The 23,097-nt window shown below is 42.1% G+C and overlaps 1 protein-coding gene across 1 annotated transcript in view; it reads left to right on the top strand.

Moving 5' to 3' along the window:
* Nucleotides 1-1,177: 1,177 nt before the first annotated feature.
* The window catches only part of LOC311223246 (uncharacterized protein), a 39,678-nt gene continuing 17,758 nt past the window's right edge, over nt 1,178-23,097 (top strand). The window contains exon 1 of the mRNA XM_084308016.1: nt 1,178-1,236. The gene's annotated coding sequence lies outside the window, so the exon portion shown is untranslated. The remainder of the gene's footprint in view (nt 1,237-23,097) is intronic.

Here is a 23,097-nt window from a genome sequence, read left to right as displayed (position 1 = left end):
GTCTGCTGCTTCTTTAAGATGGATGCTGCGAAATCCCACTGATACATGGAAAAGTTCAACGGCAGTGTTCTGTACCCGCGCCAACCTCGAGACGTCTTCTTCCACAAGCTCGCTTGTTTGGCCGTGTGCGCACTGCTGCAGCTCCTTCAGCTCCTTCCATGGCAGAAAGGTTCCCCAGACACGACGATACATCTTCAACTGCAGACAATCCTCTACCCGACGTGATTCACTTCTCATTTGGAGTCTTCAACTCCACAGTCCAGTGTTCTACTGTGCCGCCCATTGATGCACGACGAGGACTCCGAGTTCTTTAATTACAGATGGCTGTTTATTGATGCATATTCTTGAATACACGTTCATCACCACCGTAGAACTACAATTGCAGGAAATAATAACAGTCAATACTCATACAATTCAGTCAATATAATTACAAAAACAAAACGAAAAGTGTGAAATAAACTTTACGAACCACTTTGGCCTGCTTGCAGCTCAATGGGAGGGGGTTATCTTCAAACTCTAGTACTTTAATCTTTTATCTTTGACAAATAAAGTGCATAAATCTGCTGCACTGTCTTCTTCCTACAAGTCTAGACACGTTCCGCCAGATCTGCTCAAAATACGCTGGGTCAGAGCGTGAGACAGGACGTGATACGTCACATGAGATAAAAAGAAATATAAAAATAAACATGCGCCCTCTAGAGGCGACAGCTGCATTTACATGTATTATACTGTCATATAGACTGTCATATAGACTGCATTATACTGTCATATAGACTGCATTATACTGTTATATAGACTGTCATATAGACTGCATTATACTGTCATATAGACTGTCATATAGACTGCATTATACTGTCATATAGACTGCATTATACTGTCATATAGACTACATTATACTGTTATATAGACTGTCATATAGACTGCATTATACTGTCATATAGACTGTATTATACTGTCATAATAGACATTTTATTAAGAGATTGCAGAATGGGTACTGTTATAATGTCAGCCTTATACCGAGGATTAAACATAGATATGCAATATCTATGTTTCCCCACTAGGGGGAGGTATCGGTTAAGGGATATTATTTGGAGGACTACAGAGGTGTAGGCGTGACGTATTTCCGTATCCGGTCCCTGAGTTCTTCCCTCGGAGAGTCACTCCGCTCAGAGGAGTAAGGAGTTCTGGAAGAGAAAGCAACGTGTCTTCACTCCGTGATACTTCCGTGTTGTTCAGGTCAGTAAACTCTGTGGAAATACAGAAACACTACATCTTAACAGGTGAACGTTATGTGGCGTGAATTTGAATGTATGTCATGAGTATTGATAACTGGTGAGTCTTTTATATCGAGTGTAAAAAGTACGAGCGGCGCAGAGCGGCGTGTTTAAAATGGCGACTGTCACGCGATCAACTGAAGACGCGGTTGTTATCATTTTGTATATTGAAATATGTTTGTTCAATGCTGGGGCCCTGAACACTTGACATTTATTTTGAATAGGGTTCTTTTGTTATCCGTGGATTTGGTTGTAAGGTTTTATGTTCCGTGACTGTGATGCACCGAGTGAATCCACAGTAATGTTCAACATGTTCCTACAATTAATTGATTGATTGATTCGTTTATTAACAGATTGCAGAATGGGTACAGTACAGCTCAATACATACAATTGTTAATGTGGTAAAGCTTAGGTGGTGTTTCATATAAGGACTCAGACAGCGTGGCCATTTCAAGTAACGTCTTTATTCATCTAACACAACTGCCCTGCGCCACGCCTTACAGCAACAGCTATGGATGCCCGTAAGGGACATCCACTACATCTCCCCTTCTCCCAGGAATAAACCTAACCTCCTCAAGTATAAACATCCTCCAGTATATTCAGACATCTACTACAGACATCCATTACATCTCTCCTTCTCCCAGGAATAAACCTAACCTCCTCAAGTATAAACATCCTCCAGTATATTCAGACATCTACTACAGACATCCATTACATCTCTCCTTCTCCCAGGAATAAACCTAACCTCCTCAAGTATAAACATCCTCCAGTATATTCAGACATCTACTACAGACATCCATTACATCTCCCCTTCTCCCAGGAATAAACCTAACCTCCTCAAGTATAAACATCCTCCAGTATATTCAGACATCTACTACAGACATCCATTACATCTCTCCTTCTCCCAGGAACAAACCTAACATCCTCAAGTATCAGGGCTGTACGCTAAGCTTTTTCACTAGGGGCACACTTGCCCCTAAATGAGAAATTTAGGGGCAAAAAATATTTTTTAGGGGCACATTTTTAAATAACAATTTTACCATTATTAAAAAAAATATGTTCCTCCTGCCTCATTACTGTGGTCCTTTTATTTAACATTTAAGTGCGTTTGTTTTCAGGTTTGTATCTTTTATAATGAACCAACCGAGAAAGTGTGTAAATCACGAATAGAACAAAAACAACAAACTGTGTGTGTGTGTGTGTGCGCGCTTGTGTAGTGCTCCTTGAATGAGATCACCACAACACACACACCATTGCATTAATCAGGAGGACAAGAAACTCTGCATACATTTGTTTCACAATGAAAAGTGCTTTAGAAATCAAATGAATTATTATTGTAAATAACCCCATGAAAGGTTTATTATTTGTATGGGTAATTACCTGCTTCATATTTGTGATGTTACTGGTTTCAGTGTGTGCCTAAAGTGATCAATGAGTTGGGCCGTTTATAGAGATCTATGCCAATTAATGTTTATGTATATCCGGGACTTTTTTTAGTAAGAATTGAGAGGTATTTGTATATGTGACCTTTATTTTGAAAACCGTGTTGCGACGCAACCTTATTTACATTTGCGCTTTTGACAGTGAAATGTTCAGTCCAACTTAGCTCGAAGGAAAGACTAATCAAAAAGGTTTAATTGACCCGTATGAGGCTCTTACGGTAGGACTTTGATTGTTTATAGAAGTGGAATGTAATACTATGCTAAACGAGAAATAAACAGTGATTTTACCAGCAGTAAAGTTGCAAGCCACTTTCATTTCATATACGGGGACACCGTGACAATTATTAGTATTATCTTATTAGCATATTGTCTCATTATTAGATAGATAGATAGGTTGATATTTTATAAATTTAAGTAGACAGTATTTCACGTCCTAATAGTGGGCTACTACTACTCACCAAATCGATGGCTGAACCTGAACGTTGGAAGTGTCCGTGTCCGACTCCCCGTCAATCAATCATAACATCATCACGTCAATCATCATCATCTTATCATCTCTCCACATCGGACGTGGTTGTCATAAGATGGACTGATATCCACTCCGTTGTTCTTGCAGAGCAAAATTTGCGTCTTAAATGTATTGAAATGAGGTGCTTCTTTGGCGATGCAATAGTCCATATTGAAAGGAAGAGAGGCCACATTCAGTTTCGTTTTGCTAGGAATTATGGGATTTGGTGTTGGATGTATAGACTACGCAGATAGGGACATGGTCTTTAATCGCACGATAGACTACAAGTACCAAGTATATAGCGTGACCCAGATTCACTCCACACGCAAATCTTTTTTTTTCACTCAGGCTATCGGTGATCGCAGTAAGTTCATTCATTGCCGACAGATTCTTTCATAGCACCACGACATTGTGTCGCACTGTACAGCCTTGGTTGTAGGCTAATGTTTTTTTAAAAATGTATCCAATTTGTATGGATTAATTTAGGAGTGAAATGCGAATGAAGGGTTGAAATCACAACTCGCAACGTTGCTCCCAAATAATATTTCCAACTCGCAACGGCCAAATTAAGGGGCAATTTGCGACGAGATCATCGCAGTGTACAGCCCTGAGTATGTTTAAATACTGATGTAACATTACATAACATTCCTGCACAGATAATACAGGTAAGTGCCTTCTAGCTGTAAGGTGAAGCACCCCCCTTTTTTTTTTTTTCTTCTTTTACTGAACGTAGTCCTTGAGCCATTCTGGCGGCTTTATCTGCCGTCTTGGAACGTCTCTCACTTTAGTCTCTGTACTCTCTCTCTCTCTAGTCAGGGCGCTTGGTGCTATTTCCTCCTCCGTTGTTTGCTCCTCCTGTGGAGTCTGTGTCTCTTGTGGCTCAGGGAGAGCTTGCAGCAGGGTTTCCGTTAGAAAAAATTGTTGCCGGTCTCCGTGACCTGCAAGATTTCAATCTACCGGACAAATGAGATTAATTCCGGTCATAGTTTATTGAGCTTTAAAACAATTGAATAAAGAATGTCATCCTCAAGGCATGTAGATTTATAATATTATTACTTAAAACTATAGGCTACTTTTGCGTATACAGTCATTAATATATTCCAAATAAAATAAGTCCCTCGATACTCCGTGCTGGTGCTGACTTGAAATAAAATAGACCGCGTATGTGGGCAGTCGGTCCGACACTAAACAGCAGTCTGTTATAATCACATTTTTATGAGCTAACGAATTCCGTTATATTGGACATTTGTATTAATTATATCAAGCGAAGAACTGAGAAATTTTGCAGAGAGAGACGGCAACATTATCGTGGGTTTGCGTGATGTATATCTCCACCTCCCAACGACTTGGTGCTGGTCATAATGTCCGGTGAAAACAACTCCCTCCAAGCATAACTTAACCACCCGAACCGTACCAAAACAGGCCAAAATTAAATAGCCCATGCGACGAACGATTCATTACATTCGTTTCATCGTTGCTCCACCAAGCAGCCGGTCCAACAATGAAAGCTGTTATCAGCGCGAGCCGGCCGCAGTTAGTTTGCAAGAAGCATCCAGCTGCAGACCCGCAGAGCAGCTTTCCAGGTCTGGGGACCGCACTGTGCCAGCAAAGCTGGTGGGTTCTGTGGGTCTGCAGCTGCATGCCTTCCGCAAATCCAGCAGCAAGCTCTCGCTGAGCGAAGCAACGACAACAAACGCAATGATTGTTTCGTTCATCGCATAGGCCACCCAACTCCAGCCCATCCAAATACAATTCAAATAATCAAACTGTGCCCAGAGGGAACTATTTTCACCGGACACTATGACCGGAGAGATTAAATATGTCGGACTTCAACAGATTTTGCCGGTCAAATACCGGTAATTACCGGCTAACGGAAACGCTGGCTTGCAGATGAGCCCTGTTCCTCCTCACCACCTCTTCTCCTGCCCGGACCACATAGGAGCGTGGCGTGTCAGCCTTCCTGAGCACCGTAGCTGGCCGTTTTGAGGTGGAGATCCACACCGATTGACCCGGTTTCAGTTCCGGCCTCTGTGTGGCCCGGTGTCTCTCATTAAAGTTCTGTATCTGTCTCAGTTTCAGTTGGTAGTCCTTTTCCTGAAAGGCCTTCGTTTTGGGCCATTGTGGTTTCAGGTGGGCAGGCGCCTGTGGCAGTGGGGAGCGGAGCTTCCTGCCCATCAGGAGCTCAGCAGGTGATGGTCCATGCTGCAATGGTGTGACTCTGTACGCTAACAGTGCCCTGTGTGGGTCTTCATTCTTACTCAACAGTGACTTAGCCGTGTTGACAGCTCTCTCTGCCTCTCCATTGCTCTGGGCAAAGTACGGGCTACTTGTCACATGAGCAAAGTCATAATCTGTGGCAAAGGCGGCAAACTCCGCTGACGCAAACTGTGGACCATTATCACTCCGCAGGACCTCTGGGACCCCGTGTCTGGAGTACATGGCCTTTAACGCCTCGATCACTCCTTTAGTTGTGGTAATGGGGGTCTTCTCTATTTCAATGTACCTTGAATAGTAGTCTACTGCTAACAGGTAGGTGGTGCCCTTTAGGTAAAACATATCCACCCCTACCTTTTGCCACGGCCGCTGAGGCAATGTCGATGGCATCATTGGCTCTGGATGCCGTGTCTGACTCTTCACACATGTTTCACACTGTGTTACTACCTTAGCGATCTGACTACTTAAGCCCATCCACCACACTGACTGCTCTGCTCTCGCTCTGCACTTAGATATCCCCAAGTGTCCCTCATGTAAACGTGCCAGCATTTCTGTTTGCAAAGTCTCTGGTACTACTATCCTCCGTCCTTTCATTAAAAGGCCTCCTGCACAGTATAGCTCACTCTGGTAGATCCAGTAGGGCTTTAGCTGCTGTGGCAGTTCCTCCTGTCTTGGCCACCCCTTTTTGCACTGCTGTATAAGCTGTCTGCAGACAGAGTCCTTTTGCTGTTCCTCAGCAATCTGTTGCAGCTTTGCCTTAGACGCTGGTAGGCCCTGCTGTACTGCCTCAACAAACACCTGTGCTTCTCCTTCCAGCTCTCTTTCCTCCTCTGTCAGTGTGCGCACGATTGGGGCCCTTGATAATCCATCTGCCGTTATCAACGCTTTCCCTGGGACATATACTATGTGGTATGTATATCTCAGTAGTCTAAGCCTAAAGCGCTGGATTCTTGGGGGTAAGTCATCTAGTGCCTTCGTACCTAACAGAGCCAACAGTGGCTTGTGGTCGGTCTCTATGGTAAATTGAAGGCCTATTATATACGAGCTGAGCCTTTCGCATGCCCATGTTACTGCCAGCGCCTCCTCCACCTGGGCATATCTCTGCTGGTAAAGCTTAGGTGGTGTTTCATATAAGGACTCAGACAGCGTGGCCATTTCAAGTAACGTCTTTATTCATCTAACACAACTGCCCTGCGCCACGCCTTACAGCAACAGCTATGGATGCCCGTAAGGGACATCCACTACAGTTAAGGGAATGCAGACCAGAGAAAGACTTGTTCGTCTTGTTTACATCAAATATACAATACTGCTACATCTATACATTCATGACATATCACCGGAGCAGTGATGACTGCCGTCGCGATCAACAACGACAACAACATCCTTCTCAACAACAACAACAACATTGTCAACCCCGGACCCAGCCACGTCAGGACCCCCGTCAGGACGCGAACCCAGACGCGACGACTGGGTCTGGCACTACAGGATGTAACGATGGCTTCGGGTGCCTACTTTCCACCCGAGGCCGGAGCAATCAACACGCCCGGCGCCGCCGCAGAGGAACACACGGGAGGACGAGACGTCTCCACAGCAGGGAGCCGGCGGGATGGAATAAACACAGCCCATGGCTCATGCCCCCTCCCCACGGAATTCCACCACCAGGCGACGCCAGCAGATGAACATGAAAAAGTATCTCACCCACCCCCCCCTCCCACACACGGACCAAATAATAACAACTCAGCCCCACCCCCCTCCCGTCGCGGGACACCCACCTTGATCAAAGGATCCCCCACCCCCCCTCCGGACATCACAGAGCCCCCCCCCTTCCCACAGAGATTGACGACACAGCAGATAAAAACGGACTAGGATCCCCCACCCCCCCTCCGGACATCACAGAGCCCCCCCCCCTTCCCACAGAAGAAGAATCCTACCTATATCTCAAGGATATTGACGAAACAGCAGATAAAAACGGACTACATATCTTTCATCTTAATGTAAATAGCCTCAGGCACAAACTGGCAGAAATAAGACAACATTTCAGTAGCGGAAAGGTAAACATACTATGTTTCTCAGAAACTAAACTGGACTTATCAGTAACAGACCCGGAAATTGAATTAGAGAACTATTCTTTAGTCCGCAATGACAGGAACAGGCATGGAGGAGGTGTCTGTATGTACATCCATCAAGACACCAAATTTATTAACCGTACAGACCAGTGGAGGTTTCTCTATGACAACACGTGAAACACAAATTCACTCATAATTCATAATTATTATTAATTTACATATACCTATATAAAAAAAAAAATATATATATATATATATATTTTTTTTTTTTTTTTTTATATATATATATATATATATATATATATATGTTTTCCTCTGTAAAAAATGCCAGTGCATTTTTTTTTTTTAAATGGCCAAAATTGACAGCTCTGAGCATGCCTGCACTGCAGTATTGCCTTAATTATTCGTGAAGAATACTTCACAGGTGTGACCCTTTGTTAAATAAATAATATATAACAGCGAATCAAAATAGGCTATTAATTTCATCTAAGCACGGTCTGTGCAGTTAAACTCTTGCCACTGAATGGAGGATTGATTGATTGACAGCCTTGACATCCAATATTACACAGAGGTTGAATGATTGACAACCTTCAAAATCCAATCAGAGACTGTCTGCAAGTGGTGCCAGGAAGTCTGCAGCTGGACTGGCGTCAGTGTTCTACTATAGTCAACGTTGTGTTGCATCATCTGTTTGCCTGAAGAAGAACATTTATTTGCCTAATATAATCATTCATATTTTAATATCTTTATTCACTTGTTCAGTTATTGTTGTGCACTGCATCGTTTACTTGGATGATATAAATATATATTTTTTTAAATCTCAGTTGAACTTGAAGACTAGTGTAGTTCTAACTAACTTCCTTGTTGTTGTAGCTGGCTAATATAGGAAATTATTTTTGCAAAGAATTATGGATGCTCCTCCAAACATCGTAGATCGGATCATACAGGAATCTTTTCACACATTCTCCTATGAAGAAAAGCTAAGAGTAAAAGCAGACGGTTATAAGGAGACAGCAAATTAATGAATGAATGAAAACTTTATTTGGGTGAATCGCTTGGGTGACTGTCTGGAGTCGGAGTCCCGAAAATGGAACGTGTGTCACGCATCAACAGAATAGTGGATTTCGACAGCATCCTCACGCAAATGAAGGATCGATTGGATTAGATCACAAAAGACTGCTGTTTGATGATATATATATATTTTTTTTTTATCTCAGTTGTTGTCAAACGAAAGCCTGCAGTGCTTAGCCTGGACCAGCCGAAGTGTAGTAGTTCTAACTTCACTCGGGAGACAAAAGCCAAACATCAATTTGATGCAACAAGCTGGCTCGCGATGCTATATTGTTTACATTTCCCATGGGATTAATGCACGCGGCTCGAGTCGGACTCGTCACATGGAGAAGCTGCACTATTCAACGATGGATGAGATCGATCGAGATACCGTCTTTATGGGTAAGTGTCTTGGCTTTAGAATGTCAGTTTGTGTAACGTTAAGGCGCTCCCATAGTCCAGCAGACTGTACACAGAGCCGCGCGGACATCCGCGGAGTCTGCTCTGTGTACAGTCTGCTGGACTATGGGAGCACCTTTACTGTAACCGAATTTAAACCGCATCATAACTCCTACATCGACCATGTCACTTTTCAAAAGGCATGAATGAATGAAAACTTTATTTAACAGATTGCAGAATGGGTACAATATACAGTACGGCTCAATACACATAATTATTAAGGAGATGCAGTAGACCAGATAAAGACTTTCGTCTTGTTTACATCAGGGTCCCCCATTTTCAATTCATAGTGAAATGTATCTTGTGTTATTAGGAGCCCTGCTAAAGTTGGTAGCTAACGTTATATTGATAATGTTTCAATATTATCAGGTTGATATTATTAGGTTGATATTATAATGGTGTCAGTGTTTCAGATAGCAAGGTGTCAGAGCTTTGGTTGAGAGAGATTACAGTGCTGTCTCTTAAAACTCTTAAACAAGTATTGAGCAAGACGAGTTAGTCTGTTGTGTTGTGCGTATTGTATGGGAGGGATAATGATGACTGTGTGTAACTAGGAGGGATATGAGGACTGTGTGTATGTGGCACTGAATTGATGTAAACAAGACGAAAGTCTTTCTCTGGTCTGCATCCCCTTAACATGTGTATTGAGCCGTACTGTATTGTACCCATTCTGCAATCTGTTAAATAAAGTTTTCATTCATCATTCATTCATTCATTCATTCATTCATTCATTCATTCATTCAGTGTAGAACGAAGAACTATAACATTCTCATTATCAAAGACCACAGTCTTAAACACACGCACACACAAAAGATACATGGACTATTGTTATTGGACACAAGCCACACACATGGACCCTGCACTGCACCATAATACACCTGTGATTATAGTATACTTGTTATTACACACACACACACACACACACACACACACACACACACACACACACACACACACACACACACACTCTCTCTCATTCAGTTCTGTTGTGTTAATATAAACCCGCCGTGGTCTCTCTCTGTCTCTCTCTCTCATTCAGTTCTGTTGTGTTAATATAAACCCGCCGTGGTCTCTCTCTGTCTCTCTCTCTCATTCAGTTCTGTTGTGTTAATATAAACCCGCCGTGGTCTCTCTCATTCATTCATTCATTCATTCATTCATTCATTCATTCATTCATTGTCCTTGTGTTACATAAAAACCCATCTGTGGCCTCGTGCAGAGGAAGGTGTTAAATACATGTTAGATATTCCAATGTACAGTTTTGCATACCATTGACTCAGAATGGTCTGTGTTATTTAAATCGTCACAGCAGTATAGTTTGTTTATACTTCAGTATGACAAGTATGATATTTAAACATGGTCCCCAAAATGAATGGAAGCGAATGAGGAGCCTGACACATGGGAGGAATGGGGGTGTTACAGCGTTGGGGATGTTTAAAAAATATAATTTAATATATAATATAATATAATAATTTGTGCTTCACCTAAAAATTTGGTCAGCAGCCTCCACTGGTACAGACCTAGATCATGAGGCTATTGAAACTGTTTTTGTAGAAATTCTATTTGAAAGGGCTAAATCTGTTCTAGTCGGCACAATTTACAGACCGCCAGACCAAAATGGCTTTTATGACGTGTTGGATGCGTGCTTAGCTGGAGTTGAGGATACAGATATGATTCTTATTGGGGATTGGAACACGGATATGCAACAAAAAGATGCACCCGTCTTCAAATCCTACAATAGGTTTTGTGATCTGCACGGCCTCAGCCAACTAATCACACAACCCACACGTGTGTGTGAGTCAACTCAGACTACCATTGACCTCATCCTGACCTCTGACAAGTCCAAGATCGCCAATAAAGGGGTTATAGCATGCGGGTTAAGTGATCATTATATGATATTCTGTACGCGCAAAAAGCTAAAACAAAAGGCTGGCTGTCACAAAACAGTCACATCTAGAGACCTAAAAACCTACTCTAGCGAGGCCTTTAACCTTGAACTGGAAAGTCTGGACTGGTCAGATGAACTCAATGGTACACTGGTTGAAGAAACATGGCTTGGCTTCAAAACCAAATTTTCAACGATACTAAACAACATGGCCCCCCTAAGAACCACTAGGGTAAAAAATCGCGCTGAGCCGTGGATGCACGCTGAAATACTGACCGCTATGAAAACCAGAGACAAAAAATGATCTGAGTTTCGTAAAAGTCAGTCAAAGCTTACCAAAAGCACGAGCAGTGAACTCCAAGCCCACGTGACTGAACTCAAACTAGAAAGAAACAGACTAAGAAATGATGTAAACTCCATGATAAAAACAGCAAAGAAAAAATTCATCAATGACAAAACCGAGGAAAACAAAAACAAACCGCGTGAACTTTGGAAATTACTCAATAACCAACTAGGCTGCAGTAAAAAACTTAAAACCAGATTCTCAAACATAAACATAAAGACGGACAACACGCTCATCACAGAAAAGCTGGATGTAGCCAATTACTTAAATAGTTTCTTCACAAACATAGCCACAACACTGGTAAACAAACTACCCTCCCACTCAGGGCATTATGGGGTAGAACACATAGTAGCATACTACAAGAACCTAGGGGTCCGCAAGGACGACTTCAAGCTGGAAATGGTAACAACAGATGAGGTACTCAAAAAACTGAGCCCCCTCCAACCCAACAAGGCCACTGGCCATGACAACATCCCCTCCAAATTCCTCAGAGACTCAGCAGCCGCCATCACCCCAGTCATCACACACATAATAAACCTCTCCATAAAACAGGGACACGTCCCCAAGGACTTCAAAATTGCGAGAGTGACTCCTCTGCACAAAAAAGGCAGTAAATTAGACCCAGGCAACTACCGCCCTGTTTCTATCCTTACCTCCATCTCGAAAGTCTGGAAAAAATTGTATACGAACAGGTCGAAAAATACCTTGCGGAAAAAATCGAATCTACGAATTCCAATCTGGCTTCAGAACATCCCACTCCACTGACACATGCCTTCTCTATTTAAACGACCACATCAAACAAGAGGTGGACGCGGGCAAATACTGCGGCATGGTCATGCTGGACCTACAAAAGGCCTTCGACACTGTCAATCACACCATTCTGATTGACAAGCTAAAAGCAATTGGTTTTGATAGTCTATCAGTGAGCTGGATGCAATCCTACCTGGAGGGGAGAGAGCAGATGGTGGAGGTAAACGGTACCCTATCCCCCCCCCTCACAGTAAACTGTGGTGTTCCACAAGGAAGCATACTAGGTCCGCTACTGTTCCTAATTTATGCAAATGACATGTCGTCAGCTTGTGACTGCAACTTGTTCCTGTTTGCGGACGACTCAGCCCTGCTGGTCTCTGACAAGAACAAGTTACAGGTTGAAAAAACCCTCAGCTCAGAACTAGGCAAAATCTGCATATGGCTCGCTGATAAAAAACTATCATTACACATGGGCAAAACAGAGTCCATTCTCTTCGGTTCAAATAACAAACTCAGCAAGACCGACGGCTTCTCAGTTACAGTGGGTGACAATATTGTCACAAGGAAAGAAGATATTACCTACCTGGGTTCCATCCTAGAGGCAAATCTTTCCTGTGACAAAATGGCATCCAATGTAATAAAAAAAAGTCAACCAACGAACTCGATTCTTGTACCGATTTCCTCACTGGTAAACAAGAATACCCTGAAGACTCTAGCAGGAGCACTCATTCAAGGGTACTACGACTATGCTTGCACCTCATGGTACCAAAGCACCTCAAAGGCGCTAAAAACAAAATTACAAACATCTCAAAACAAACTGGTCAGACTACTGCTTGACCTTACTTCTAGAACCCACCTCACCCCTGCCCACTTTGACAACCTAGGATGGCTTAGAGTAGACGACGGAGTACAGCAACTTGCAATGGGCCTGGTCTACAAGATACACTACACGACCAAGGTACCCATGTACATGACAAAATACTTCCCAAAGGTCAGTGAATACCACGATCACAACACCAGAGGGAGCTCCACAAATCATGTTAAACCCAGATTCGGCTCAAACAAGGGACTAAACACGTTTCGCAATTATGCCACATCAATGTGGAACGCCCTACCCAAAGCTGTAAAGGAATGTGAATCACTACCCACTTTCAAAAACACACTCAAAAAACACCTAAGGGAGACTGCAACCCGAAACTGGCCCCTGTAAATGTCCGAACACAACCCCCTCCAATGTACAGTAAATTACCAAGTATGGTCTTGTCAATAATCCAATGTACAGTGTTGTTTGTACAGTTGTACAGTGTCCCCCACCCACCCCTCCTACCCAACCCCCCCCACTCCTACCCCCCCCCCCCCCCCCCCCCCCCCCCCAACCACCTCCAATGTACAGTCCCCCCCCCACCCCCACCTACCCAATCCAATGTACAGTTTCCATGCCTAATGTATATACTCTTTTCTTTCTGGACTCTTTTTGTATCACAAACTACTGTAATTGCAAATCTGGTATGTCATAAATGTATAGATGGAGCAGTACTGTCTATCTGTATGTCATGTATGTCATATGTTACGATGAATTGAAAATGGGGGACCCTGATGTAAACAAGACGAAAGTCTTTCTCTGGTCTGCATCCCCTTAACAATTGTATGTATTGAGCTGTACTGTACTGTACCCATTCTGCAATCTGTTAATAAAGTTTTCATTCATTCATTCATTCATTCATTCATCAGATTTGCAAATACAGTACTGTTTGTGATACAAAAAGTGTCCAGAAAAAGAGTGTATATACATTTGACGTAGAAACTGTACATTGGAGGAGGTTGGGTGGGTCGGTCTGTACATTGGAGGTGGGGGGGGACACTGTACACTGTACATTGTAATACTGACAAAGCCATCCTTGGTCATTTACTGTACAACTGGGTTAGGACATTTGTAGGGGCCAGTTTCGAATTGCAGTCTCCCGTTCTTTGAGAGTGTTTTTGAAAGTGGGTAGTGATTCACATTCCTTTACAGCTTTGGGTATCTTGTAGACCAGGCCCATTGCAAGTTGCTGTACTCTGTCGTCTACTCTAAGCCATCATAGGTTGTCAAAGTGGGCAGGGGTGAGGTGGGTTCTAGGAGTCAGGTCAAGCAGTAGTCTGACCAGTTTGTTTTGAGATGTTTGTAATTAGTTTTTTAGTGCCTTTGAGGTGCTTTGGTACAATGAGGTGCAAGCATAGTCGTAGTACCCTTGAATGAGTGGACTGTCTCGCTTTTCTCCATCAAGACGCTTCTCCTACAAGTATGATGTTCCTACAATTAACTCTGTCTCGCTTTTCTCCATCAAGACGCTTCTCCTACAAGTATGATGTTCCTACAATTAACTCTGTCTCACTTTTCTCCATCAAGACTCTTCTCCTACAAGTACCATGTTCCTACCAGGGCTGTACGTTAACTTTTTTTGCACATAGCACTGGTGCTACAGCGGTTGATAGATTTGTAGCACAGGCCAATATCTTGTAGCACAAGTATAAAACGTGTTATATTTGTAACAGTCACAAATATGCCTATTGTATTTGTTATTTAGTTGCAGTGCCATGTTTGGCTGTCATTTTCATGCTGACAAGTTGACGTCACACAGCCAGACACGTTACGTGTAAGGAATTATGGGATTTGGTGTTGGGTGTGTATGGACTCTACTAGGGGTGGGAATCACCAGTTTCATCACGATACGATATCGATTATTTGGACAACGATACGATATTTGCCAATATCTGCCACGATACGATACAATGCAGGTGCCTGCAATCGATATGAGATGATATCATAAGCCCATTTAACACAATCGGTAACATTTAGATCAACTGAAAAGGTAACAAATATAATTTGGAAAAAAAATGTTTAGCTCTTCCAGACATTTAGATGAAAAACTATTTATTGTTTTTAATACAAATATTAGAGATGTTCCGATACCATTTTTTCCTTTCCGATCCGATTCCGATACCTAAGCTTTGGGTATTGGCCGATACCGATACCTATCCGATACCAGTGCATACATAAAAAAAAAAAAAAAAGATATTATATAATTTTTTTATAAATATATATATATATATTTTTTTTAACAAATACTGTTTTATATATACTGTTTTTTAGTAATAACTAGAAAGTAATGGTATTTATTCAACAGGTGATTGTATAGATTTGTATTAGTATCATTAATCAATGAGTATGGGGCTTCAGCACTGCAGATATACCCTACTCCAATGATCCACACGGACATTATACGTTGCTGCACTCGCTACCCACTGGCTCTGCAGATATACCCTACTCAGTCTGTCTACAAGGCTCCGTTGAAGTAGCAGAGGATCTGTTGTGATTTTTGCACAATAAATATTCAACATTCTCTTTTGAGACTCCGCCTCAGACTCTTATCATTTGGCACTAAAAGCTAAACATTGTCGCCGATATGGCTGTCCGCAACATGTCATTAATTGTGTACGCGACGTGCAATTGTGCAATGACGACGTTACCGTTAGCTAGCATGAGCTACCGGTATATGGGAAGACCATAGAAGACTGTAACGTTACTGGTGACATTGTGATTTAACTTGGAATACTCCTTTGCCAACTTGCTGTACTTTGCTTGCAGGTCTGCAGCCATTATTGCTGGATTATATGAATAGCCCCAACTTTAGCCAAGGTAATGTTAAAGCTAGCTTTCGGTTAGCTGTTCAATGCTAATAACACCAGCCACCAAGCGAACCCATGAGCTCCCCGTCAACACCGCTCTGTCGGGACGATGACATTTAAGAAAGTATCTGCTGTTAAAATGACAAATGGCATAGACACTTTAATCGATTAAGCACACGTTTGTTTTATAATGCTTACTCAACAGACCACAGTGTTGTTGATAAATTACGTCATATGGTATCGGAGTGCAGCATTAGAGGGTACTCGCCGATACCGATACCAGCATTTTAGCCAGTATCGGCGGCTTTTCCGATACTGGTATCGGTATCGGAACAACTCTAACAAATATACCTCCTGTTCACTAAAGTGCCACGTTTTGATATATTGAGCTTTAAACTTTAAGTAAAACATTTTGGAACACACAACCTAAAACCCCTTCCTCTCCCAACTGTTCCTGCAATTGTTTTATGTTGCATGATGATCATGCATACATTATTATGTATTGTATTTTTTATAGAGTTGTTCCGATACCGATACCAGTATCGGAAATGCCGCCGATACTGCCTAAAATGCTGGTATCGGTATCGGCGAGTACCCTCTAATGTTGCGCTCCGATACCATATGACGTAATTTATCAACAACACTGCGGACGTTGGGTTCTGTAGATATACCCTACTCGCTGAGTGAGCATTATAAAACAAACGTGTGCTAATCGACCGTGAATTAAAGTGTCAATTGCCATTTTAACAGCAGAGCAGACAGCAGATACTTTCTTAAAATCCCATCGTCCCGTCAGAGCGCTGTTGACGGGGAGCTCTGATGTTATTAGCATTAGCTGAACAGCTAACCGAAAGCTAGCATTAACTAACGTTAAAGGTTTAGCCATAACGTTACCTTGGCTAAAGTTGGGGCTATGCATAATCCAGCAATAATGGCTGCAGACCTGCAAAGTACAGCAGGTTGGCAAAGGAGTATTCCAAGTTAAATCACAATGTCACCAGTAACGTTAGTTTTTCCATATACCGGTAGCTCTGATGCTAGCTAACCTAGCTCACGGTAACGTCGTCATTGCACAATTGCACGTCGCGTACACAATTAATGACATGTTGCGGACAGCCATATCGGCGACAATGTTTAGCTTTTAGTGCCAAATGATAAGAGTCTGAGGCGGAGTCTCAAAAGAGAATGTTGAATATTTATTGTGCAAAAATCACAACAACAGAGCCTCTGCTACTAAACGGAGCCTTCTTGTGGAAGCAAGTGCAGCAACGAATAATGTCCGTGTGGAACTAATGTGCCAACAACCTTTCCGTGGGTGAACTCATTGAGATAGTTTTCAATTACTGATACTAATACTAATCTATACAATCACCTGTTGTTGAATAAAACGTTATAGTTATTACTAAAAAACAGTATATAAACAGTAGCTGTATAAAAAAAAAAAAAAAAGTTTTATAATTTATATAATTTTTTAATTTTTTTAATGTATGCACTGGTATCGGATAAGTATCGGTATCGGCCGATACCCAAAGCTTAGGTATCGGAATCGGATCGGAAAGGAAAAAATGGTATCGGAACATCTCTAATTTTTTATGTTTAAATATCAGCATTATCTGTCCACCCTCAGTACATTTACTATCAATATAATATACTCGTCTGACTTCATCATATCTTTTCAAACGCACACACACAGAAGGGAGAATGCCCTGCCCCCCCCCCCTCCTTCCCAGTCCCCACTCTGCTGTTCTCTCTATGGCTCTGAACAGGGTTTTAGCTTGTTGTTAGCTTATGCTAACCTGATGTTAATTCCGGTCTTAAACACGACGTGGTAAAGGAATGGCGAGGATTGCAAAGCATGTTATATGCATTTGACCCGTTGTGGAATAAAACAGTAGGGATTTGTTTTGGGTCGCGAATTAGGCACACTAGCCTTGCTATGTTGCAATGTGCGTGTTCCAGACTCTACTGCTGCAAGATGAGTACTGCTGTGTGCTGTGGAGCGGATATGAGTCACGACACCACGGATTTTCAAAATAAGAGTATCAATATAAACTGAGCGTTGCTAGCTGCCGGAGCCATAGTTATTATAGCTGGAGCTGAGCATGGGCGGAAATGAGACCCGCCAAAGGATTTTTCAAAATAAGAGTATCGATATGAACCGAATGCCAGTGCTACTGAAGTAAATCCATTCATCGCACAGACCGATGTTGCTGTAGCACGTGCGATATATATCTCTCACTGTATAGCCCTGCCTACAATTAACTCCGTCTCGCTTTTCTCCATCAAGACGCTTCTCCTACAAGTATCATGTTCCTACAATTAACTCTGTCTCGCTTTGAAACGTCTCTGTGATACTTGTAGGAGAAGCTGTGAGGACCTTTGAAACGTCTCTGTGATACTTGTACCAGAAGCTGTGAGGACCTTTGAAACGTCTCTGTGATACTTGTACCAGAAGCTGTGAGGACCTTTGAAACGTCTCTGTGATACTTGTAGGAGAAGCTGTGAGGACCTTTGAAACGTCTCTGTGATACTTGTAGGAGAAGCTGTTAGGACCTTTGAAACGTCTCTGTGATACTTGTAGGAGAAGCTGTGAGGACCTTTGAAACGTCTCTGTGATACTTGTACCAGAAGCTGTGAGGACCTTTGAAACGTCTCTGTGATACTTGTACCAGAAGCTGTGAGTACCTTTGAAACGTCTCTGTGATACTTGTACGAGAAGCTGTGAGGACCTTTGAAACGTCTCTGTGATACTTGTACCAGAAGCTGTGAGGACCTTTGAAACGTCTCTGTGATACTTGTACCAGAAGCTGTGAGGACCTTTGAAACGTCTCTGTGATACTTGTACGAGAAGCGTTTCGATAGAGAAAAGCGAGACAGAGTTAATGTTACATGTTGGACCTTACTGTGGATTCACTCGGTGCATCACAGTCACGAAAGGGGCTAATTTTATGAGGTACATTTCACAAATGCACTTAGGCCTAGTCAAAGTTTAAAGTAGGAATACACAATTTTGTGAAGTTTAAGTCAAGCTAATATTTTGAGTTAATTAATATTCCCCATGTAGTTTAAGAACAGTCTTAAACCACTGCAAGTAGTTGGAAGTAAAAGTATGTTTATCTATGTTGCTCAGTGAATTAATGGTATTTGTGAAGTGTGTGTGAGAGAGAGCGTGTATGTGCAAGCGAGCATGAGAGGGAGTAGTCGAGACTAGAGTTGTTCCGATACCGATACCAGTATCGGCAATGTCTCCGATACAGCCTAAAATGCTGGTATTGGTATCGGCGAGTACGCTTCAATTCTATGCTCCGATACCATATGACGTCATTTATCAACAACACGTGCGGTATCCTCCTGCTGAGAGTGAGCATTATAAAACAAACGTGTTTTTAATCGACTGTGAATTAAAGTGTCAATGCTGTTTGTCATTTTAACAGCAGATACTAGGGGTGCACCGATATATCGGTCGGGTATCGGTATCGGCCGATAAGTGCCTTGTTGACTGCTATCGGCCTATCGGCCGATAAGCTCAAATGTGCCGATAGCAGTCGCCGATAAATACCCATCAATTTGTGTAGCGTCAAAAGGCAAAAAAAAAAGTTCACTCGCGCGATCTACCTGCACAACGCCCGCCGTCCCCCACACACACACACAATCTACTGCATCAAAGTAACTACTTATGATTAACAAGGCATTCGTTTTGTGGCATTAGCGTTATAGTTAGTGTTACACGGACAATAACATCAGCATATTATTATTACCCATAGCAGCAAGGCATTACTCCGAGTCCGTTCATTAGCTCGGTTCCATTCCGTTGCTCATTCCGTACCCAACTACACATTCTGCAATCTGTTAATAAAGTTTTCAACCAGACAAATGTATAGAAAGGCTTTGTTTTATTATAACATTTGTTGCAGTAAAATCATTATGTCTCATTTGGTCATGCGTGGAGCACCGGTCGGCGGGCCGGGCAGCTAACGTAGCTACGTCATTAGCTATTAGATGCAAGACTAACGTTACTGGTGAAAATGTGATTTGCGTTGGAATACTCCTTTGTCAACTTGCTGTACTTTGCTTGCAGGTCTGCAGTCATTATTGCTGCATTATGAATAGCCGCAACTTTAGCCAAGGTAACGTTATGACTAAACCTTTAACAATAGTTAACGCTAGCTTTCGGTTAGCTGTTCAATGCTATTAATAACACAACTCCCCGTCAACACCCTCTCTCGGGAAGATGGCATTTAAGAAAGTATCTGCTGTTAAAATGAAGTGTTACACGTTCAATAACAAGCATATTATTTACCCGAAGATAGCAGTAAACAAGGCATTACTCCGTTAGTACGTTCATAGCTCGGTTCCATTCCGTTGCTCATTCCGTACCCAACTACACATTCTGCAATCTGTTAATAAAGTTTTCAACCAGACAAATGTATAGAAAGGCTTTGTTTTATTATAACATTTGTTGCAGTAAAATCATTATGTCTCATTTGGTCATGCGTGGAGCGCCGGTCGGCGGTGTTCTGCTCTTGCAAACAGAATGCCCGGAAGTAGAAAAATTTATAAACGCTTGCCGATTGGTGGTAAGGACAGCAGGAGGTGGGTGCTAGCGGTCACCGGTGTGGCGTAATTGGCCGAATCGACTGTCAATCAAAATGGTTCCATTGCATTGGTTGAAAGCTCTGGTTGAGAGAATAGTATCCTGCTGCAGGCCGCAAGAATGGTTCCATTGCATTGGTTGAAAGCTCTGGTTGAGAAAATAGTATCCCTCTGCAGGCCGCAAGACGATACTGGGAGAGAGATAGTGATACCATAAACATATTTCTTGATGTTTCCTTTTTTTAAGTAAGTAAAGAGGCCTACAAATACAAACATACACATACAAATATACAGTAGTTTCATTAAAAAAAAAAATAATAATAATAATAAAAAAAAAGAAAAAATTTTTTTTTTACAAATACTTATATACAAATATACAAATATCGGTATCGGTATCGGTATCGGCCGATAGTGTTAGTTGAACAATCGGTATCGGTATCGGCGGCCAATTTTCATATCGGTGCATCCCTAGCAGATACTTTCTTAAATACCATCGTCCCGACAGAGCAGTGTGACGGGGAGCTCTGATGTGTTCGCTTGCTGGTGTTAGCATTAGCTGAAGAGCTAGTTTTAGCTTAACGTTACCTTGGCTAAAGTTGGGACTATTCATAATCCAGCAATAATGGCTGCAGACCTGCAAGCAAAGTACAGCAAGTTGGCAAAGGAGTATTCCAAGGTAAATAACTTTTTCATCAGTAACGTTAGTCTTTCCATCTAGCTCATGTTAACTGGCTAACCTAAGTGCCGTCACCTCTCCCACACATGCACACAATTAATGACATAATGCGGGCAGCCATACCGGTGACAATGTTTAGCTTTTAGTGCCAAAGGATAAGCGTCTGAGGCGGAGTCTCAAAAGAGAATGTTGAATATTTATTGTGCATAAAAAATCACAACATACACATTACTACTAGCCAGAGCCTCTGCTACTAGCTAACTGAACCGGAGCAGACTGGATAGGAAGTGCAACAATGTATAACGTCCGTGTGGAACCAATGTCCCAACAACCGTTCCGTGGGTGAACTCATTGATAGAGCCATATGAAATCACGGACGGAATCGCGGAATTGAGCAATAAAAATGAATCGACTGTAAATGTGGAATATTGCAGAAATTGCAGTGATTTTTTTTTATTTAAATTTTTTGTGCAAAATCAACTCTGCCTCTCTTTGTTAACTACAACAAGCAATGCTTTTTGTTATTTAAGATGAGGTCGGACTCGGCACTGACAGATTTGTGTTCATTGTGCTGCTTTTATAAAGCCTCAAATGACTGCTTACAATATTTCATGGAAGCCAAGTGTTTAGTTTGTCTATGATTTAAAAAGGTTTAAACTTTACAGCACTGACAAAGTTGAACAAAGTGCTGTACAAAATTTATAATTTTTTTTTAGTTTCGAAGCTTCGAATTAAAATCGAATCTCGGCTTCGAATTCCAAAAAAAATCGAAGGTCAGCCCTAGTATCGGAACATCTCTAGTCGAGACCATAGATATATATCTATGGTTGAGACGACAGACTATTCTCGCACATTGAGCCTCGCTAACCCATACGTTACACTGCCCCAGGTCGCTGAGAGACCACAAGCATTCCGTGAAGACCCGCCCTACTCTGCCTCTGATTCGCACACTGGGTCGGGGAATGTGATTAGACCAGAGTAGACAGACAGTGGGGCATCTCTCTCTCTCTCTACTGGTTCAATTAATGTAGAAAAGTAGAAAAACGTTGCACTATAAAAACAAACTGGATAGTTGATGATGATAAACATTTAACTTCATTAGCTGAAGTATTATAAAATAATTTAAGCCATTCTCCTTTTCTGTGTGTGTGCACGCGTCTCATATCTGGTCTGACATCAGAGGAGTTTGATAGTATTTACTGAGGATTGCCAGATAATGGTGATATCTAAACACAAAAAAAATTATAATACAAAATAAATATACATGATCATGCAACATAAAAAAATTGTTGTAGGAACAGTTTGGGAGAGGGAGGTAAGGGGTTTTAGATTGTGTGTTGTGAAGTTTAGACTTCAGAGAGAGGGAGAGTAAAGTACAGAAAAAAATGTACCGTTGGGTACCGTACCGGTATCGATTCCCAGGTAAAAAGAAACATTTTCAGACTCTGTGTCCCGAACAGACCCACCGTGTAGGCCAGATGCAAGCCGCATTTTACAATAAACCTCTGTGGGGCTGCTTAAAAAAAATTTATAATCTCAAATGTAATCGCAATCGCAATATCTGTCAGAAAGTTCGCAATTCGATTATTTCCCAAAATCGTGCAGCCAGGGCACGAAATTGGAGCCTGGCACAGGTCTGCCCGCCACCTGGCGTGTAGTTCATATCGATACTTTTATTTTGAAAATCCTGTGCGGGTCTCATTTCCGCCTCCCAAGCGCAGCTCCAGTCATAATATCGATGGCTCCGGCAGTTAGCATCTAGCCGGCTAGCAGTAGCTACAGATAGCTCCTGATATCAATGTCTTATAACATTGATTCGATGCGTATTCGAGCTGAGGGCATGCTGAATGTGATTTGACCATAGCACAGTATACCAATAGGGTCCAGCTGCAGCGCCGGAGAATCCTGGCTGCATCTGGAGGCTACTAAGAATACACACAGACAGTGGAGCTGTTTGCAGATAGCGAGAAGTCACTTCAGAGAGAGAGAGAGAGAGAGAGTACAAATTTAACTCTGGCCTCTTTAAGTGTCTATTCTTCAACGTAATAGCTTATCTACTTGAAATGTACTGACATTTTTTAATATATGTGACACAAAAATGCGTATATTTTTTTGGCCGGTAAGAAATATGCTTGGCGGGTAGAATTTTCCCATCTACCCGCCACTGG

Source organism: Notolepis coatsorum (assembly GCF_963971535.1).
Source record: "Notolepis coatsorum genome assembly, chromosome: 2".
Classification (NCBI taxonomy): Eukaryota; Metazoa; Chordata; class Actinopteri; order Aulopiformes; family Paralepididae; genus Notolepis; species Notolepis coatsorum.
Note: the sequence above shows the minus strand (reverse complement) of the source record. Positions and strands in the feature narration are given on the sequence as shown.